Source organism: Armigeres subalbatus, chromosome 3 (assembly GCF_024139115.2).
Source record: "Armigeres subalbatus isolate Guangzhou_Male chromosome 3, GZ_Asu_2, whole genome shotgun sequence".
Taxonomy (NCBI): domain Eukaryota; kingdom Metazoa; phylum Arthropoda; class Insecta; order Diptera; family Culicidae; genus Armigeres; species Armigeres subalbatus.
The window spans coordinates 192,919,921-192,942,340 of NC_085141.1; the positions used below are offsets into that span (position 1 = coordinate 192,919,921).

Consider the following 22,420-nt stretch of genomic DNA (forward strand, 5'->3'; position numbering starts at 1 on the left):
GATGCACTTATGAATCAGCATTGGGAATGGAACTCTCCGCTTCATTCAATTCCATTAGTCTATCTTATGTTTTTCAAAACAATGAGATATGAATCTTATTTGGCGTTTTGATGTTGCATGAAGAAGAAGAAACAGAAAGATGATATTTAAAAATACGAAGACATTTTTGAAAATCTTCTCAAAAATTCTAGAAGCAATTTAATAAAAACGGTAAGCAGTACGGGGTTGAACTTTTCTTCTACTGCATAATAAACAAAATATTTCGGTTTAAAATTGTATTCTTTGATATCACATTAAATACATAGAAAAGTCCGTACTGTTTTCCGTTTTCAGTTGAATGCTTTAAGAATTTTTGAGAAGAGTTTCAAAAATTTCTTCGTATGGTTTCCCTTGCGAATATTTTTAGATATCATCATTCCTGCTTCTTCTTTTCAATAAATCTTGCTTTTCAATAAAGCGCCAATAGGAAGTATCACGATAATTATCATTAAGAAACAAATCAGAATAGGAGAAAAAAAGATGAAAGTCAGAGTTGGTTCCAAATATTTATTTTCAATTATTGATGAACAGATACACATTTTGAACCTATATACATTAACATCATCAATATGTTTGCAAGCAATTGATTTTTTGATTTTTATTTTTAGCATTGCTCCGTTAAATTTAAATCAACCGAGTTTCGTCTTAAATTGTTTTGTAATGTGTTTAAGATTTTTACTATCTTTTACTTTGAGGAAAAATTATGATTTTCGTTAATCACTTATGGACGAACTTTTCACTTTTATATTTTTAAATCACCATCGATTTATGGCATTGTCGATACGATTCTCTAAATTTCATAAGATACCAACCAGCTTGTCATATAGCAACATCATGATTGCCATAAGAGCACTTATTATGAATTCATTGGAAATAAATCGGTGAGAAAACAAAACATATTGCGACTAAGCGAGGAAAAGCATTCCGACGGCATTTATTATTCATCCTGTGAAAAAACTCAGAAGACATGTCGTTCAGTTAATAACAAAAGGAATATGGCGATTCGCTCGTTGATGTCCGGATTTCCTCAGCTGATTGAAATATATCGATTTATTTAATAATTATGGTTAAACATATATTTTAATTAATGTGCAAAATCTGTACAGATTTTGTGCACGAAATTAAGGTATTGTTTAATAATATTTTATGTTCAAATAAATCAAAATTTCAATCAGGAGGAAATAAATATACAGCGAATTAGCTGCCATATTCCTTTTTCAACTGCGACATGTCTTCTGGATTGTTTTATTAATAATGAACGCCAAATGCCGCACAGCGCTCTCTTCAAGGACGAAATACTATATGCCGTCACCGATTTATTCAACGTAATCGCAATAGTTTTGTTCTTATCTAATCATATGTTCCAATGAAACTGGTTGTTATATGCGAATTATCTTATGAATTTAGTTCATGACAACTTTAGTAACAATACATAAAGTCTTAGAAATCGATCGACATGCTAAAAAGTTCGTCCATAAGGTGATCTTAAAAATATAAAAGTGAAAATTGTGAAGTGATTAACGAAAACTTTAATTTACAAAGTAAAAGATAGTAAAAATCTTAAACACATTACAAAACAATTTAAGACGAAACTCGGTTGATTTAAATTTAACGGAGCAATGCTAAAAATAAAAATCAAAAAATCAATAGACCTTTCCCGTGAAAAAATTTTATTTGCTCAAATGGTTCCTTTTATTTTTCTGAGACACTTTTCTCAAGAGACCAGTATTTTTTTCCCTCTGGAACTATTGAAAAACAATCAAAAACTTTTTTTCGACTTTTTCGCCCCTATTTCCCTATTAGTTTTTTCCACCACAAAACACATTGAACCCTTATTTCCCCTAATGTGTCATCCTCTTCGTGTGGTGAATTCGAAGTTGTTGTTGTTTTTATTTTTGAAGTTGTTATTTTTCTTTGTTTGCCTGTTTGTGCTTCTGACAGAGTTTTTGCTTGGAGCAGTTTTGCTTCGGTTTTTCTTTTAACTACAACCCACTTACGAATCGGTGGATCTCACCCGTTTCTCGTTGCGAAATGCGAGTTGGAATCTTTTAGCTGCGAGCAAGGCTGACCCGACCACGAAGGACCCGGGCAATAAAAAGGTAGAGAACTATGTCAAAGTTTGTGAAGCCAACTAAAATGAAAACGTTCGCCACCGTAGCCTCCATCGTCGTCGCCACCTGCAATCCTTCATGATGATCCGCCAGCAGCCGAATATTCTTTGAGCGGAAAAGAACACCTAGAAGCATTATCACACAAACTTTGTGCTCGAGAAAACCCACCCGCGTTGCTGAAAAAACCTTCGTAATGTGTATTCGCGGTATCATCAAGGTCGCCCCAAAGTGCTTCAGCTGTTTCGTCCGCGTAAGATCAACAACGGCATTCTTTCAAGCTAACACCACGAACACGCTGAAACCCCGACTTCCGGTCTTCGTCGCTGTTAGCTGCTTCGGTGGAGGTAATGGAGTTTTGTTTGCTCGGGTCAGCCAGTGTATGTTAACCGACAGACCCCGACAGCAGACTTGATTTTCACGGTAAGTTATTATGTGAACTTGTGAGACAAAAGTGAAATGGTAACTCAGTCATATTGCAAAAACGTAAAAAAAAGTTTTTTCATTGATTTGTATCGTCGATTCTCAAGACCCAATCGCAATGTAACAAAACGTCGACGTTTAAGGCAAGATTTTTTTCTGTCAGATTTTTCCTTTACCGTCGCCGTTTCGTCCCATTTCATATACTTATTCATATGCTTTATACTAATGGCAATAAAGCTTCGATCAACTATGACTTTTGATGCTGCCTGTATTACAACATTTTTCGAATATTCTTTTATTCCTCAGACCCTCGACCCTCACGCCTCACGCCTCGACTAAACATGCGAAACCGATTAACCGTATTGGTATGGTATCACTTCATCCGGAAAACCCGAGTATGTTGTCGGGTGTGGTGAACAACGATCGAAGAAACGTCTCATATTTATGAATCGAAAGCGGATCACCATTTGAAGAACACATCATATACTAGTCCTAGTGCAAAGCGGGTAATCATTGATACGGATCTTTTCGAGCAAATCGAAACGGCTTAACAGGTCTGGTGCCAACGAATGAAGGAAAGGGACGTCGGCGCTATCGATTACGTCATGATCACCACCATTGGCGATATTGTGTGATATGGTCCTTCGACCGGTTTATTGATTACGGAAACAGATTTTATGTAGCAAATTGCAAGTTCGAATCTCGGTTCCAATGCAACTCACTGATTGGATAATTTTGAATAACGATAGTTGAAGACTAATTAATATGGAGTAGGAAGCAGGAAGTGATCGAAACAGAAGACTGAAATGAAGCAAAACAAAATAAAATCTGAAACAAAAAGTTAAAAAACTGAAGTAAAATTGAAAATTGCTTAGATCTTCTTAGTGGAACGTCTTCACTTGTCATAAAACGAGTTAGTTCTATCCCTTTCAAATCCAACACCAGATTGTAACTTTTAAGATACCTATTTCGACTTCAACAGTGAGGCTGTCTTTAGTGTCTCGGACTTGACTCGATTTAAGACAGCCCTACTGTTGAGGACGAAATACGCCTTTGTAAAGCTACAATTAACTGGGGAAATTGAATAGGACAGAACTAACTCGTCCTATGACAAGTTATTAATAGTTATATATCTTCTTTTTCTTCTTATTGGCATTACATCCCTTACTTGGTCATTGCCGCCTCGCTGCTAACTGTTCATCCTGCACTTTTACAGTTATTAACCGTGAAATTTCTAAGCCAAGTTACCATTTTTGCATTCGTATATCATGAGGCTAACACGATGATACTTTTAATGCCCAGGAAAGGCGAGACAGTTTTAAAATCAATAATTGCCTAAACCGGAACCGGGAATTGAATCTAGTCACCCTCAGCATGGTTTTGCTTTAAAGTCGCGAACCTTACAGCTATGTTATGAAAGGCCCGCTCAAAAGGTTAAGAGGTTATATAAATAATAAATTTGTTGGCGAAGATTGCTAATATCTGTTGGAAGCAACCAATAATAAAGCCCCAAACGCAATACAACGGAACGGCGACGGAAACGGCAAATTTGACAGTTAGCCCATATATTTTCTGTCAGATTTTCCGCTTCCGTCGCCGTTCCGTTGTATTGCGTTTGGGGCTTAAATCAAGTAGTCAGCAGTATGTAGTCATAATTAAGTAAAAACAAAAAAAAAAACATTAGAAACGATAAAGCAAATGAAAAAGTCCTGGAGATATTGGCGTAAATAAAATGAGTAGGAGGCGGCTGGCCCTCTCCAGACCCACATGTGGCCCACTCGAAAGTAGTCAATTTTCACATAGAAGCTTACTCGTTCAGGTTTGGAATCATATCAGGATTTTTTTGTAAACATCGTATGACTTCTATATGACCATTTGTTCGACAGATTATCGAGATAATCTAAGATAATATGGGCATTCCGATCCCGATGATTGTATCAAGCTCAGAATGAAGATTGCTGGAAACATTATACATTCCTGTTCTAATAGGCTGCAAACTACGGTCGGATTTAAAAGAAGCGTGTACATTGTTCGATCTGAAATAATTGAAAGATCGATTTATATGTAAATTAAGATGAGTTTGTTCAAATTAATCTCGCTTAACTTTTCAAAAGGACCTAAGTAACATTTTTTTCATGAGTTTATTTGAGTACTACAATTAACAGCTTTCATATTGGTCTGTTGATTGCCACATTTAAATTAATTAATGAAAAAATGTTACTTAGGTCCTTTTAAAAGTAAAAGTTAAGCGAGATGAATACATCATTATTTGGGAATTAGTAGGTAGTTCGTGGTAATCCGTTCGTAAAGAAAGAGGAGCGAGCGATTAATGAACCGTTTGTCCCGTTCCGACTATAGACACTGTAGATTCCATAGACGAGCTGTGGCGAAGGCAAGTATAGCTAATAGGGTGGTTCAAAAATCGATTTTGCTTCACAGCGCTCATCTGATTCTTCATCATGTTCTGAGTGTCCTCTGAAATTTTATCTCATTGGGATTGAAACTGATTTAACACAAGTCGTTTCAAGTTTGCATGCAAATTAGTATGGGTAAATATAATTTTTCATTATACTGTTAATGACGCTTCCCCATTAAGCGCAGTTTAAAAGAAAACCTACATAGCTAAAAGGAATACTCAACAGCTTTAACCCAACGAAAACCGCATGTTGATTGATCGCCAGATTCCAGTACCAGTCTTAACGTAAGGCGATTCTATGGATTTGTCAACCCCCGTCCCCTCATAAGTACAAACGGTCCCAACTCACAAGTATTGTAGACTCATGTATGCGTTGGAGTAGATTTTAGAGTTAATGATTACTTTTAGATGAATGGTGAATAAATTATGTTTTCAACCGTTCGTTTATGTGTGATATAATGATATACATAGTATAAGAATATTTTTTAGAGCTTTTTAGTGGAATGTCATCACTTTTTATTAACCATATTTCATTAATTTGGTAGGTACAGTCATGTGTAATACTTTGGGAAGAGACATATATTAAAATATTCGTGGTTTGAAATAACTTGATTGATTTAGGACGGATGGGGTAGGGTTTAGGTTTTTATTATTACAGCTGCTCATCCGGGTATTTGACGTCGTAAACGGTATAACGTAGCGTCGTGTTCGAATTATGGTCCGTTCGTCAGGCAGCAAAATAGGTTGATGGTAGACTGTGTAGTTTTGTAATGGGATTGTCTTTTCTATATATTGGTTAGGTCTGGCCAACTCGCTGCGCTTCTGCTAATCAATAATCAAATACACGGTTGTTACGTGAATGTCTTCAAATGAAATACGGAAATGGTCCTACGGTCCTATGTTTGCCACTGCAGCAGATGACTACCATATACCGAACGAGGTGCCTCTCGGTGGAATGCGGTTCTTGTTGATGGTCAGCTCTGTTTAACGATGGAAAAGTCCTGTTGATTTCCGCAGTAACCACCTGATTTGTATCCATCACTACTCATTGGGGTGCTGTTTTTGTGTTACGGTTCGTTCTGGGATGGACGATGTGGAAGTAGTGCTATTGCTGTGTCTGTTGCCGTTGTTGTGACCGTTAGTTTTGCCGAAATCTGTGGCGTCGCTACTGATGGGCAGATTGCTCTTCATGTGGTTGTTCACTGGTGATGATTGGCTTCACATAACAGGCGGTTCGGCAAATCTTGACTAGACACACTATGGCCTGGAGTTTCTCCATTTTTGCTTCCAGGACCTTCCGGGATAACTAAGATGTTGGACTGCATTGGGTTCTTACTGCGTGGTGTATGGAGTGGGGCGTCGGTACCGAAAAGATCACTGTATCCACCATTTGGAGGGTTCAGAACTTTGTTAAAGTTCTTGGTGTTCTCTCAGAATCCAATGTTGAAGCTGCTGGAATTCATCTAGGGTATTGGGTAGCACTTCATCTTATAAATCAAAAGATTATTGCTTAAAAATCACTGCTATCACAATCGCGCAATCACCATCAAGACACTTTTGGATTGGAATTCCTTTAAAACATAATATTTATTCTGGACGACTGCCGGCAGCCGCGGGCACAAAGCACGAAGAAAGCGCAAAATTAGCATAACGCACCCGGGCAGCCTTGCCATATAGTTCTTTTTTTCGCAATCAGAAGTCGCAAAGCTGATCAGTTTGCATCAATCGCGTTACCGGTTAATGCCGCTGAAGACGGTGGAATTTCTTCGGAGCAGGAGCTGATTCGCCTGCATTTTGCGGAAGCTGCGCGTTTTTCATTTTTTGACGTTTTAATTGTAAATAAACATGAGACAGAGCTGCCAGAAAAAAAATAATAAAAGGTTTTCTCACCACTGTATAGTGTTGCCAAAATATCATTATTCTTAGGATCTTTTTGAAAAATTGTAAGAAAATAATCGTTTGATAAAAACAGCTGATTTTATGTGTAATGTTATCTAAACCCAAGGACCTTTCAGGGAAAAATACAAAAAATATGTGTTAGGTCGGACGGGAAAGGTCTATTGCTTGCAAACATATTGATGATGTTAATGTATATAGATTCAAAATGTGTATCTGTTCATCAATAATTGAAAATAAATATTTGGAACCAACTCTGACTTTCATCTTTTTTTCTCCTATTCTGATTTGTTTCTTAATGATAATTATCGTGATACTTCCTATTGGCGCTTTATTGAAAAGCAAGATTTATTGAAAAGAAGAAGCAGGAATGATGATATCTAAAAATATTCGCAAGGGAAACCATACGAAGAAATTTTTGAAACTCTTCTCAAAAATTCTTAAAGCATTCAACTGAAAACGGAAAACAGTACGGACTTTTCTATGTATTTAATGTGATATCAAAGAATAAAATTTTAAACCGAAATATTTTGTTTATTATGCAGTAGAAGAAAAGTTCAACCCCGCACTATGCTTACCGTTTTTATTAAATTGCTTCTAGAATTTTTGAGAAAATTTTCAAGAATGTCTTCGTATTTTTAAATATCATCTTTCTGTTTCTTCTTCTTCATGCAACATCAAAACGCCAAATAAGATTCATATCTCATTGTTTTGAAACACATAAGATAGACTAATGGAATTGAATGAAGCGGAGAGTTTCATTCCCAATGCTGATTCATAAGTGCATCTTATGAACCACATTGCGAATTATTATGAAAATAATATACTTCTCATTGCGGTTGCAAATCATAAGACGCTCTTATGAACATCATAATTATTTCTTATGTCCCCATTTCAAAAGCAAAACTTATGACGGTCATAGGTGCTTTTTCCTCAGGTGAAGAATAAATTTGCGCTTAATTAATTAATCCACTGCATTGTTCACCATGTTGATTTCTCATTTCATAAGATTTATCTTATGAGTTTTTCACATCAAGAGTAGTAATGAGAATCATAAGACAACTCTTATGTTTCATTTTTTCTTTAGATCACTTTTATGAACTTCATAAGATACAAGAATAACCTTCATAACGAGCCAAGTAATTATCATAAGAGGCTCATGAAAATGAAATTCGATTATTTTTCCACGCTTCATAAGATGAGGCTTATGATGATTATGAGATAGTTTAGTTGAGTGTATAATAAAAATGAGTTGAGGTTTTCTTCCTGACGATTTACCTCGCGAACGGGTTGACTGATTTGCAAGATTTTCTCCTCAATCGATTCGTTCTGGGATCCGCAAAGTTTGTAGGGGGAAAGACGGCTTTGGCAGGTTTTGTTCTATTATTGGCAGGGGGGTTTTTGTCGACCAAATTTTATGAAATTTGGCCACAATGTTCTTTGATATGCAAAGAATGTTTAGGCCAAATTTGAGCATAGTCAGACATAAAAAAACCAGAGCGTTAGTGATTAATCATGATTAATGAATAATGGGTTATTTAATCATTATTCATTAATCATAATCATACAAAAAATACGATTCAATCATTAATCACTAATCGTTAATCATAGATTTTTGCATTTAATCATTAATCACAAATCATATTCATGATTGTTTTGAGTTTATTCATTAATCATCAATTTTATTCATTGCATACATCGCTTTTATTCATTAATCTTTAATCATAATCATACAATTTCAAAGGTCCGTCCAGCTATTTGGTTTCGCCGACGACATAGATATTATGGCACGTAACTTTGAGAAGATGGAGGAAGCCTACATCAGACTGAAGAGGGAAGCTAAGCGGATCGGACTAGTCATCAACACGTCGAAGACGAAGTACATGATAGGCAGAGGTTCAAGAGAAGACAATGTGAGCCACCCACCGCGAGTTTGCATCGGTGGTGACGAAATCGAGGTGGTAGAAGAATTTGTGTACTTGGGCTCACTGGTGACTGCCGAAAATGACACCAGCAGAGAAATTCGGAGACGCATAGTGGCTGGAAATCGTACGTACTTTGGACTCCGCAAGACGCTCCGATCGAATAGAGTTCGCCGCCGTACCAAACTGACAATCTACAAAACGCTAATTAGACCGGTAGTCCTCTACGGACACGAGACCTGGACGATGCTCGTGGAGGACCAACGCGCACTTGGAGTTTTCGAAAGGAAAGTGCTGCGTACCATCTATGGTGGGGTGCAGATGGCGGACGGTACGTGGAGGAGGCGAATGAACCACGAATTGCATCAGCTGTTGGGAGAACCATCCATCGTTCACACCGCGAAAATCGGACGACTGCGATGGGCCGGGCACGTAGCCAGAATGTCGGACAGTAACCCGGTGAAAATGGTTCTCGACAACGATCCGACGGGCACAAGAAGGCGAGGTGCGCAGCGGGCAAGGTGGATCGATCAGGTGGAAGATGACTTGCGGACCCTCCGTAGACTGCGTGGTTGGCGACGTGTAGCCATGGACCGAGCCGAATGGAGAAGACTCTTATATACCGCACAGGCCACATCGGCCTTAGTCTGAATAAATAAATAATAACAATTTCAAAGGTAAAAAAACATAATTTTGTCGAACGGTTACTTGATTATTGATCACTATGCAAATCATTTAATTTGATTATTCATTATCATTAATCATTAATCATATCGATCGTTAAACATTATTCATACACATATTGTGTCAACATTTAATCACGATCGGTAATCATTAATCATACTTCAAACGTTTTATTCATTATTCATAATCGTTAATCATTGTCAAAAATTAATTTAATCATTAATCATAATCATTATTCATTGTCAAAAATGAATAAATCATTAATCATAATCTTTGATCATACACGTAAAAATTTAATGTTGTTTATTATTAATATTTCTAATACTTTTTTGCCAAAGCAGGCGCCTAATGACATGTATAAGAAAAAACTTATACATCGCATTAGTCACATACATTCAGAAACTTATACACAGCAAAAAATAATGTAATCTGCTTCGATGTAATTCTAGCGATGTACCAAAATTTCAATGTAATTTAAAAATCTTAATGCATAATAACATTCATTTTGATGTAATTTCACATTGCCTTGAAATTACACAAAAACAAATTGATCAATTCCCTTTACGTCGCATTTGTGTAATATTCGATTGTCAAAACATCAAATATCACACAGAAAATGATGCAACCAATAAGATCCAACAGAGTTGTGTAAAATTACACAAATTAGATACAATATTATATACATTGGTATATAATTTTCTCGCAACACTGCGGACTTGACATTGGACTTCTGCAACGATGATGCTGTTTTGTCGCCATGTTGTGTTGGATTGGAAGTGAAGTTGCTTTGACGGTAATTTTCGGTGTTTTCTCGCGGCTTTGATAGTTTGGTTTAATAAATAGTTTAACGCATTTAATTCGTGTGTATTTGGTCAAAAGAATGTGTTTTCGTGAAATTCATCGGAATGGATAAACAGGAGATCCGAACGGATTTTTCACCTGAAGTGTGGGTTTGATTTTCGGCGACGGCGGCGAAGCAAAATAAGAGTGAATTTCAGGCAATGGAATTCAGCAGGCCGATTCTGTATGCAATCCTCAGAATGGGATACAGAGTGCCTAATCCAGTACAGCGTAAATGGATACGGGTAAATCCGATCGATCCGATGGATTAGCGTTTCGCGGATTTCGACGACGACGGCAATGGAGAAAAAGGACTGATTTCAGACCATGGGGCTGTGCATGCAGATCCTGAGGACAATTCTTAAAATGTGATACGTGCCACTTCAAATGCTGCGCAAAACTGTCCCACTAATTTGGGGAATCGCGATGTGGTTGCAATGGCCATGATAGGCTCGGGTGAAACCGGTTGCTTTTGCATTCCGCTGTTCGAGAAACTAAAACGACGAGCGATCAAGTTCTCTGCTAGTGCGTTAATACTGGCTCACGAGGGGATGTTTTCGAATTTTAAAACGATTCTAGCACTTGCTGCCGGATGTGATCGTTTCTATACGCCAGGTCGAAACCTAGCGGTGGTACACTGTGCGTTTGACGAAGGTGACCGTCTTTTCGAGATGTGTTTCGGCGAGAGGAAGACTATCCGAAGGTGGCCCCAAACGAAACAGATGGTCTGGTTCTCCGCAAGTTGTTGGTCAACTTAACGAAGGCTGGCTTGAGCGAACTAACGCTGATCCGTTTGAAGAACAATGTAATGAATAAGGTAAGTATTATTTAGGATATAATTTGAAATAGGGGACATAATCATAATATTACAGTATAATAACATTTTCCTATAAAATATTATTTACCCCTATGTACCCTAATTATTTTGATTATAAACAGTTGTATTATTTATTATATCCATATTATACCTTTTAGGCTAAAGACGGAGCGGCATCTGCGTTGTCTTCTTTTTGCTCGGTCCATAACTGCACCTCGCCAACTACGCAGTCTACCGTTAATCATCTTCCTGACCGTTCTTCTCATGTCCGTCAAAGAGCGGGCGTAACGTAAGTACATAGTTAGGGTCAATCCCAACGTAGCGTCTTTCCAAATAACGCAGGTGTACATCGACGCGGCAACGCAGCGTTATCGCTTTTTCCCGATGCACACATGCGTCTTTTTGACGACGCGTATTTGTACGCAGTGTTGAAAAAACATTACGTGGGCATCGACTTGCATATCCAAATGATTTTCTCAATATATTCGATTATGAAAGGATTACTTTTAATATTCTAAACAGAAATGGATCCTAACGAAATCGCTAAGGATTTTTGTTTTATTCTGGATGGTAGGATAGAAATCCTATCATTCCACACTGCATTTTTTAGGATTCCTCCTTTGAAGAAAATGAAATCTATCGAGGAAACTCTTTAGGAGTTCTGTTTAAAATCCTTTGTGTATTCCAAACAAAACCTTTAGGACATTCTGAATGAAATCCTTTAAGGAGGTCCATTATGTTCTGAGCAGAATAGATTGAAGATTTTGAGCGGAATACTTTAGATATTTCGAGCAAAATACTTTGGTGACCTCGAACGAAATCCTTAGGAAATCACAAGCGGAATGATTTGTGCATTATTTGTAGATTCTGAACAGCACTTTTGTGGGAATTTCAGCAAGAATATTTTGAGAATCCATTCGAGATTCCTTGGGGAATGCTTTCGGGATTCCTTGGGGAATCTTTTCGGGATGCCTTGAGGAATCCTTTCGGGATTCCTTGGGGAATCCTTTCGGGACTCCTTGGGGTATCCTTTCGGGATTCCTTGGGGAATCCTTTCGGGATTCCTTGGGGAATCCTTTCGGGATTCCTTGGGGAATCCTTTCGGGATTCCTAGAGAAATCCTTTTGGGATACCTTAGGGATTGCTTTCGGGATTTCTTGGGGAATGATTTCGGGATTCCTTGGGGATTGCTTTCGGGATTCCTTGGGGAATCCTTGGGGAATCCTTTCGGGATTCCTTGGAGAATCCTTTCGGGATTCCTTGGGGAATCCTTTCGGGATTCCTTGGGGAATCCTTTCGGGATTCCTTGGGGAATCCTTTCGGGATTCCTTGGGGAATCCTTTCGGGATTCCTTGGGGAATCCTTTCGGGATTCCTTGGGGAATCCTTTCCGGATTCCTTGGGGAATCCTTTCGGGATTCCTTGGGGAATCCTTTCGGGATTCCTTGGGGAATCCTTTCGGGATTCCTTGGGGAATCCTTTCGGGATTCCTTGGGGAATCCTTTCGGGATTCCTTGGGGAATCCTTTCGGGATTTCTTGGGGAATCCTTTCGGGATTTCTTGGGGAATCCTTTCGGGATTTCTTGGGGAATCCTTTCGGGATTTCTTGGGGAATCCTTTCGGGATTTCTTGGGGAATCCTTTCGGGATTCCTTGGGGAATCCTTTCGGGATTCCTTGGGGAATCCTTTCGGGATTCCTTGGGGAATCCTTTCGGGATTCCTTGGGGAATCCTTTCGGGATTCCTTGGGAAATCCTTTCGATTCCTTGGGGAATCCTTTCAGGATTCCGTGGGGAATCCTTTCGGGATTCCCTGGGGAATCCTTTCGGGATTCCTTGGGGAATCCTTTCGGGATTCCTTGGGGAATCCTTTCGGGAATCCTTGGGGAATCCTTTCGGGATTCCTTGGGGAATCCTTTCGGGATTCCTTGGGGAATCCTTTCGGGATTCCTTGGGGAATCCCTTCGGGATTCCTTGGGGAATCCCTTCGGGATTCCTAGAGAAATCCTTTTGGGATACCTTAGGGATTGCTTTCGGGATTCCTTAGGGAATCCTTTCGGGATTCCTTAGGGAATCCTTTCGGGATTCCTTAGGGAATCCTTTCGGGATTCCTTAGGGAATCCTTTCGGGATTCCTTAGGGAATCCTTTCGGGATTCCTTGAGGATTCCTTGGAGAATCCTTTCGGGATTCCTTGGGGAATCCTTTCGGGATTCCTTGGGGTATCTTTTCGGGATTCCTTGGGGAATCCTTTCGGGATTCCTTGGGGAATCCTTTCAGGATTCCTTGGGGAATCCTTTCGATTCCTTTGGGGAATCCTTTCAGGATTCCTTGGGGAATCTTTCGAGATTCCTTGGGGAATCCTTTCGATTCCTGGGGAATCCTTTCAGGATTCCTAGAGAAATCCTTTTGGGATACCTTAGGATTGCTTTCGGGATTTCTTGGGAATGATTTCGGATTCCTTGGGGATTGCTTTCGGATTCCTTGGGGAATCCTTAGGGAATCCTTTCGATTCCTTGGAGAATCCTTTCGATTCCTTGGGGAATCCTTTCAGGATTCCTTGGGGAATCCTTTCAGGATTCCTTGGGGAATCCTTTCGGGATTCCTTGGGGAATCCTTTCCAGGATTCCTTGGGGAATCCTTTCAGGATTCCTTGGGGAATCCTTTCAGGATTCCTTGGGAATCCTTTCAGGATTCCTTGGGGAATCCTTTCGGGATTCCTTGGGAATCCTTTCGATTCCTTGGGAATCCTTTCGGGATTCCTTGGGAATCCTTTCGGGATTCCTTGGGGAATCCTTTCAGGATTCCTTGGGAATCCTTTCGATTCCTTGGGGAATCCTTTCGATTTCTTGGGGATTCCTTTCGGGATTTCTTGGGGTAGCCTTTCGGGTTTTCTTGGCGGCTCCTTTCGGGATTTCTTGGGGTTTCCTTTCGGGATTCCTTGGGGTATCCTTTCGGGATTCCTTGGGGAATCCTTTCGGGATTCCTTGGGGAATTCTTTCGGGATTCCTATGGGAATACTTTCGGGATTCCTATGTGAATCCTTTCGGGATTCCTATGGGAATCCTTTCGGGATTCCTTGGGGAATCCTTTCGATTCCTTGGGGAATCCTTTCGGGATTCCTTGGGGAATCCTTTCGGGATTCCTTGGGGAATCCTTTCGGGATTCCTTGGGGAATCCTTTCGGGATTCCTTGGGGAATCCTTTCGGGATTCCTTGGGGAATCCTTTCGGGATTCCTTGGGGAATCCTTTCGGGATTCCTAGAGAAATCCTTTTGGGATACCTTAGGGATTGCTTTCGGGATTTCTTGGGGGAATGCTTTCGGGATTCCTTGGGGAATGCTTTCGGGATTCCTTGGGGAATCCTTCCGGGATTCCTTAGGGAATCCTTTCGGGATTCCTTAGGGAATCCTTTCGGGATTCCTTGGGGATTCCTTGGAGAATCCTTTCGGGATTCCTTGGGGAATCCTTTCGGGATTCCTTGGGGAATCCTTTCGGGATTTCTTGGGGAATCCTTTCGGGATTCCTTGGGGAATCCTTTCGGGATTCCTTGGGGAATCCTTTCGAGATTCCTTTGGGGAATCCTTTCAGGATTCCTTGGGGAATCCTTTCGATTCCTTGGGGAATCCTTTCAGGATTCCTTGGGGAATCCTTTGATTCCTTGGGAATCCTTTCAGGATTCCTTGGGGAATCCTTTCGATTCCTTGGGGAATCCTTTCGATTCCTTGGGGAATCCTTTCGGGATTCCTTGGGGAATCCTTTCGGGATTCCTTGGGGAATCCTTTCGGGATTCCTTGGGGAATCCTTTCGGGATTCCCTGAGGAATCCTTTCGGGATTCCCTGAGGAATCCTTTCGGGATTCCCTGAGGAATCCTTTCGGGATTCCCTGAGGAATCCTTTCGGGATTCCCTGAGGAATCCTTTCGGGATTCCCTGAGGAATCCTTTCGGGATTCCTTGGGGAATCCTTTCGGGATTCCTTGGGGAATCCTTTCGGGATTCCTTGGGGAATCCTTTCGGGATTCCTTGGGGAATCCTTTCGGGATTCCTTGGGGAAACCTTTCGGGAGTCCTTGGTGAATCCTTTCGGGATTTCTTGGGGAATCCTTTCGGGATTCCTTGGGGAATCCTTTCGAGATTCCTTGGGGAATCCTTGGGGAATCCTTTCGGGATTCCTTGGGGAATCCTTTCGGGATTCCTTGGGGAATACTTTCGGGATTCCTTGGGGAATCCTTCCGGGATTCCTTAGAATCCTTTCGATTCCTTGGGAATCCTTTCCAGGATTCCTTGGGGAATCCTTTCAGGATTCCTTGGAGAATCCTTTCAGGATTCCTTGGGGAATCCTTTCGGGATTCCTTGGGGAATCCTTTCAGGATTCATGGGGAATCCTTTTCGGGATTCCTTGGGGAATCCTTTCGGATTCCCTTGGGAATCCTTTCGGGATTCCTTGGGGAATCCTTTCGGGATTCCTTGGGGAATCCTTTCGGGATTCCTGGGGAATCCTTTTCGGGATTCCTTGGGGAATCCTTTCGATTCTGGGGAATCCTTTCGGGATTCCTTGGGGAATCCTTTCAGGGATTCCTTGGGAATCCTTTCGATTCCTTGGGAATCCTTTCGATTCCTGGGGAATCCTTTCGGGATTCCTTGGGTTCCTTTCGGGATTCCTTGGGGAATCCTTTCGGGATTCCTTGGCGAATCCTTTCGGGATTCCTTGGCGAATCCTTTCGGGATTCCTTGGCGAATCCTTTCGGGATTCCTTGGCGAATCCTTTCGGGATTCCTTGGCGAATCCTTTCCAGGATTCCTGGGAATCCTTTCAGGATTCCTTGGGGAATCCTTTCAGGATTCCTTGGGGAATCCTTTCGGGATTCTTGGGGAATCCTTTCAGGATTCCTTGGGAATCCTTTCGGATTCCTTGGGGAATCCTTTCAGGATTCCTTGGGGAATCCTTTCGGGATTCCTTGGGAATCCTTTCCAGGGATTCCTTGGGAATCCTTTCGGGATTCCTTGGGGAATCCTTTCGGGATTCCTTGGGGAATCCTTTCGGATTCCTTAGGATTCCTTTCCCGAGATTCCTTGGGGAATCCTTTCGATTCCTTGAGATTCCTTGGGAAATCCTTTCGATTCCTTGGGAATCCTTTCGATTCCTTGGGGAATCCTTTCGGGATTCCTTAGAACCTTTCGATTCCTTGGGGAATCCTTTCGATCTTTTCGATTCCTTGGGGAATCCTTTCGGGATTGGGGAATCCTTTCGGATTCCTTGGGGAATCCTTGGGATTCCTTAGAATCCTTTCGGGATTCCTTGAGGGAATCCTTTCGATTCCTTAGGGAATCCTTGATTCCTTCCTTGGGGAATCCTTCGATTCCTTGGGAATCCTTTCAGGATTCCTTGGGGAATCCTTTCAGGATTCAGAATCCTTGGATCCTTGAATCCTTTCGGGATTCAGGGAATCCTTCGATTCCTTGGGAATCCTTTCAGGGAATCCTTGGGGAATCCTTTCAGGATTCCTTAGAATCCTTTCAGGATTCCTTGGGGAATCCTTTCGGGATTCCTTGGGAATCCTTTCGATTCCTTGGGAATCCTTTCGATTCCTGGGAATCCTTTCAGGATCCTTGGGAATCCTTTCGATTCCTTGGGGAATCCTTTCAGATTCCCTTGGGAATCCTTTCGATTCCTTGGGAATCCTTTCGGGATTCCTTGGGGAATCCTTTCGATTCCTTGGGAATCCTCGGGATTCTGGGAATCTTCGATTCCTTGGGAATCCTTTCGGGATTCCTTGGGGAATCCTTTCGATTCCTTGGGAATCCTTCGGATTCCTTGGGAATCTTTCGATTCCTTGGGAATCCTTTCGATTCCTTGGGAATCCTTTCAGGATTCCTTGGGAATCCTTTCAGGATTCCTTGGGAATCCTTTCGGGATTCCTTGGGAATCTTTCGGATTCCTTTTTCGATTCCTTGGGGAATCCTTTCAGGATTCCTTGGGAATCCTTTCAGGATTCCTTGGGAATCCTTTGGGATTCCTTGGGAATCCTTTCAGGATTCCTTGGGGAATCCTTTCGGATTCCCTTGGGGAATCCTTTCAGGATTCCCTTGGGAATCCTTTCCGGATTCCTTGGGAATCCTTTCAGGATTCCTCAGGAATCCTTTCCTGAGTTCCTTGGGAATCCTTCCCGGATTCCCTGTGGAATCCTTCCCGATTCCTTGGGAATCTCTTCCGGATTCCTTGGGGAATCCTTCCAGATTCCTTGAGGGAATCCCTTCGGGAACTTCCTTTGGGGAATCCTTTCGATTTCAGAATCCTTCCGAGATTCCTTGGGGAAATCCTTCCGAATTCCTTCAACCTTCCAGATTCCTTGGGAATCCTTCCTGATTCCTTGGGAATCCTTCCGATTCCTTGGGGATCCTCCTGGATTCCTTGGGGAATCCTTACGGGATTCCTTCCGGGATTCCTTGGGGAATCCTTCCCGGATTCCTTGGGGAATCCTTCCCGGATTCCTTGGGGAATCCTTCCCGGATTCCTTGGGGAATCCTTCCCGGATTCCTTGGGGAATCCTTCCCGGATTCCTTGGGGAATCCTTCCCGGATTCCTTGGGGAATCCTTCCCGGATTCCGGAAATCCGGAATCACGGAAGGATTCCCCAAAGAATCCCGGAAGGATTCCCGAAAGCATTTCCCAATGAATCTCAAAAGAATTCCCCAAGGAATCCTGAAAGGATTCCCCAAGGAATCCCAAATGGATTCTCCAAGGAATCCCGAAAGCATTCCCCAAGGAATCCCGAAAGGATTCCCCACGAAATCCCGGAAGGATTCGCAAAGAAATCCCGGAAGGATTCGCAAAGAAATCCCGGAAGGATTCATCAACGAATCTCAAAAGGATTCCCCAACGAATCTCAGAAGGATTGCCCAAGGAATCCCGGGAGGATTCCCCAAAGAATCCCGGAAGGATTCCCCAAGAAATCCCGGAAGGATTCCCCAAGGAATCCCGAAAGGATTCCCCAAGGAATCCCGAAAGCATTCCCCAAAGAATCCCGAAAGGATTCCTTAAGGAATCCCGGAAGGATTCCCCAAGAAATCCCGAAAGGATTCCCCAAGAAATCACGAAAGCATTCCCCAAGGAATCACTAAAGCATTCCCCAAGGAATCCCGAAAGGATTCCCCAAAGAATCCCGAAAGCATTCCCCGAAGAATCCATAAAGTATTCCCCAAGGAATCCCGAAAGCATTCCCAGAGGAATCCCGAAAGGATTCCCCAAGGAATCCCGAAAGCATTTCCCAAGGAATCACGAAAGCATTCCCCAAGGAATCACTAAAGCATTCCCCAAGGAATCCCGAAAGCATTCCCCAAAGAATCCCGAAAGCATTCCCCGAAGAATCCTTAAAGTATTCCCCAAGGAATCCCGAAAGCATTCCCCAAGGAATCCCGAAAGCATTCCCCAAAGAATCCCGAAAGCATTCCGCGAAGAATCCCGAAAGTATTCCCCAAGGAATCCCGAAAGCATTCCCCAAGGAATCTCGAAAGCATTCCCCGAGGAATCCCGAAAGTATTCCTCAAGGAATCCCGAAAGCATTTCCCAAGGAATCTCAAAAGAATTCCCCAAGGAATCCCGAAAGGATTCCCCAAGGAATCCCAAATGGATTCTCCAAGGAATCCCGAAAGCATTCCCCAAGGAATCCCGAAAGAATTCCCCACGAAATTCCGGAAGGATTCGCAAAGAAATCCCGGAAGGATTCCCCAACGAATCTCAAAAGGATTCCCCAACGAATCTCAGAAGGATTGCCCAAGGAATCCCGGGAGGATTCCCCAAAGAATCCCGGAAGGATTCCCCAAGGAATCCCGGAAGGATTCCCCAAGGAATCCCGGGAGGATTCCAAGGAATTCCGGAAGGATTCCCCAGGAATCCCGGAAGGCTCCCCAAGGAATCACGGAAGGATTCCCCAAGGAATTCCGGAAGGATTTCCCAAGGAATCTCGGAAGGATTCCCCAAGAAATCCCGAAAGGATTCCCAAAGGAAGGATTCCCCAAGGAATCCCGAAAGGATTCCCCATGGAATCCCGAAAGCGTTCCCCAAGGAATCCGGGAAGGATTCCCCAAGGAATCCGGGAAGGATTCCACAAGGAATCCGGGAAGGATTCCACAAGGAATCCCGAAAGGATTCGCCAAGGAATCCCGAAAGGATTCCCCAAGGAATCCCGAAAGGATTCGCCAAGGAATCCCGAAAGGATTCGCCAAGGAATCCCGAAAGGATTCGCCAAGGAATCCCGAAAGGATTCGCCAAGGAATCCCGAAAGGATTCGCCAAGGAATCACGAAAGGATTCCCCAAGGAATCACGAAAGGATTCCCCAAGGAATCACGAAAGGATTCCCCAAGGAATCCCGAAAGGATTCCCAAAAGGATTCCCCAAGGAATCCCAAAAGGATTCCCCAAGGAATCCCGAAAGGATTCTTCAAGGAATCCCGAAAGGATTCTTCAAGGAATCTCGAAAGGATTCCCCATGAATCCTGAAAGGATTCCCAAGGAATCCTGAAAGGATTCCCCAAGGAATCCTGAAAGGATTCCCCAAGGAATCTGAAAGGATTCCCCAAGGAATCCTGGAAAGGATTCTAAGGAATCCTGAAAGGATTCCCCAAGGAATCGAAAGGATTCCCAAGGAATCCCGGAAAGGATTCCCCAAGGAATTGAAAGGATTCCCAAGGAATCCTGGAAAGGATTCCCCAAGGAATCTGAAAGGATTCCCAAGGAATCCTGAAAGGATTCCCAAGGAATCCTGGGAAAGGATTCGCAATGGAAACTGGAAAGGATTCCCAATGGAATCTGGAAAGGATTCCCAAGGAAAGGGATTCCCAAGGAATCCTGAAAGGATTCCCCAAGGAATCCTGAAAGGATTCCCAAGGAATCGAAAGGATTCCCCAAGGAATCCTGAAAGGATTCCCCAAGGAATCCCGAAAGGATTCCCCAAGGAATCGAAAGGATTCCCCAAGGAATCGAAAGGATTCCCCAAGGAATCCCGAAAGGATTCCCAAGGAATCCTGAAAGGATTCCCCAAGGAATCGAAAGGATTCTGAATCCTGAAAGGATTCCCCAAGGAATCCTGAAAGGATTCTGAGGAATCCTGAAAGGATTCCCCAAGGAATCTGAAAGGATTCCCAAGGAATCCTGAAAGGATTCCCAAGGAATCCTGAAAGGATTCCCAAGGAATCCTGAAAGGATTCCCCAAGGAATTGAAAGGATTCCCCAAGGAATCCTGAAAGGATTCCCAGGAATCCTGAAAGGATTCCCCAAGGAATCCTGGAAAGGATTCCCCAAGGAATCGAAAGGATTCCCCAAGGAATAGAAAAGTTCCCCAAGGAATCCCGAAAGGATTCCCCAAGGAATCCTGAAAGGATTCCCAAGGAATCGAAAGGATTCCCCAAGGAATCGAGGATTCCTGAAAGGATTCCCAAGGAATGAAAGGATTCCCAGGAATCGAAAGGATTCCCCAAGGAATGAAAGGATTCCCGAGGAATCTGAAAGGATTCCCAAGGAATCCCGAAAGGATTCCCAAGGAATCGAAAGGATTCCCCAAGGAATCGAAAGGATTCCCCAAGGAATCCCGAAAGGATTCCCCAAGGAATCCCGGAAGGATACCCCAAGGAATCCCGGAAGGTTTCCCCAAGGAATCCCGGAAGGATTCCCCAAGGAATCCCAAGGAATTCCCGAAGGATTCTCCAAGGAATCCCAAGGAATTCCGGAAGGATTCCCCAAGGAATTCCGGAAGGATTCCCTAAGGAATCCCGGAAGGAATCCCCAAGGAATCCTGGAAGGATGCCCCTAGGAATCCCGGAAGGATTCGCCAAGGAATTTCGGAAGGATTCCCAAGGAATCTCTCCTGTAGAATTCTGAAAAATTACTATCGGAATCCCAGAAGAATTCGCTTCGGATTTATTTTGGAGGATTACCTTTGGAACCTCATTACGTTTTTCTTTGAACCCCATATGGATTTCTCTCGGAGTGTCATAATGATTTCACTCTGAATCCCATAATAGCTCCCTTCATAATCCCTTATGGATTCGGAATTCCAGAAAGATTTCATTTGGAATCCCATTAGGACACTTTTCGGATCTCCAAAAGAATTCCATTCAGCATCCCCGATGATTCTTTTCACAATCTCAGATGGGTTCTAATCAATATCCTAGGTTTCTTTTTAAAATTCCATGAAGATTCTGTTCAGTATCCCAGGAATCTTTTCAGCATCTTAGAAGCATTATTTGTAGAATCCCAGAAGGCTTCTCTTCAGAATTTCAGAAGGATAACCTTCGTAATTCTAAAGTGATCCTTTAGAAATTCCAGAAAGATACCTTTCGGAATTCCAAAAGGTTTCCGTAGCGTTCAGAGCGTTCTTAGAGGCAATTCTGGGGAATCATCTGTGACAAGATCTGTGATGTTTTTTTTTTTTCAAAAAATATTTAACAAAACATGAATTGTTCTAAAAAATATCTTTTAACACCCTACTAATTTTTTTCTCGTTTTCAGCGTTTGACGTGACGCTACCGAGCCGCTCGGCTATGTTGTTTTCCACGATTGCTGTCAGTCCCCAAACGACAATCAAATTATTCTGGTCCTGTTGGAGGACGGTATCGATCATTAGCTGGAGAAGTATCCGAAGATGCCGGGAACTCCTCTGAAACCCATGTTGGCTCATCCCAAAAAAGGTGTACAGGAAGAGTTAGAGCGTTTAGATGGAATTAATTTTACCTGCAAATGGAAGTACGGTTGGTTACCCGATTGACTAACACACGTGAAAAGCGCGATCTTCGATTGCGAAGCTGTATCAGGAAAAGAAGCAAATTCTACCCTTCCATATCCTTAGCTAGCACCCCCAAATCATCTGAAACCGACCTGCGGGTTTCGAGTAAGAAGCCGCTCACTTTTCGCCTCATCGGAAGCTCATATTCACGATGGTTTTTTTGGCCTGGCTGAAATATTGCCATTACATTTCAGAACTGCGGATAGACTGATCAGGACAACGCATCAAAAATTAAACAAACGAAAAATGGTCACTGAATTACACTGGGCCGCTTCAGCTGGATATGAAAATCCATCTGTGGGCATAACACTATGTTAATAATTGAAATTTTTATTATAAAATGAATAGAAATATGAAAACAATTAAATATCATGTCAATTCAATGATTTTAATCAATAAATTTTAAAAAGAAAATGCCACGCTATGAAAATTAATTCACCAAAATAAATTTATTTAACGCCATGCAGTACGCATGGTTTTACATCGCATTCTTTTACATCG

The 22,420-nt window shown here is 42.0% G+C and overlaps 2 long non-coding RNA genes across 2 annotated transcripts; both read left to right on the plus strand.

Moving 5' to 3' along the window:
* Positions 1–1,942: 1,942 nt before the first annotated feature.
* On the plus strand, positions 1,943–4,046 carry LOC134227702 (uncharacterized). The gene is made up of 3 exons (XR_009983733.1): positions 1,943–2,138; positions 2,198–2,570; positions 2,877–4,046. It is a non-coding gene; the product is annotated as an uncharacterized LOC134227702 (long non-coding RNA).
* A 6,201-nt stretch (positions 4,047–10,247) lies between these two features.
* On the plus strand, positions 10,248–22,269 carry LOC134227703 (uncharacterized). The gene is made up of 3 exons (XR_009983735.1): positions 10,248–11,145; positions 11,304–11,434; positions 21,646–22,269. It is a non-coding gene; the product is annotated as an uncharacterized LOC134227703 (long non-coding RNA).
* Positions 22,270–22,420: the final 151 nt, after the last annotated feature.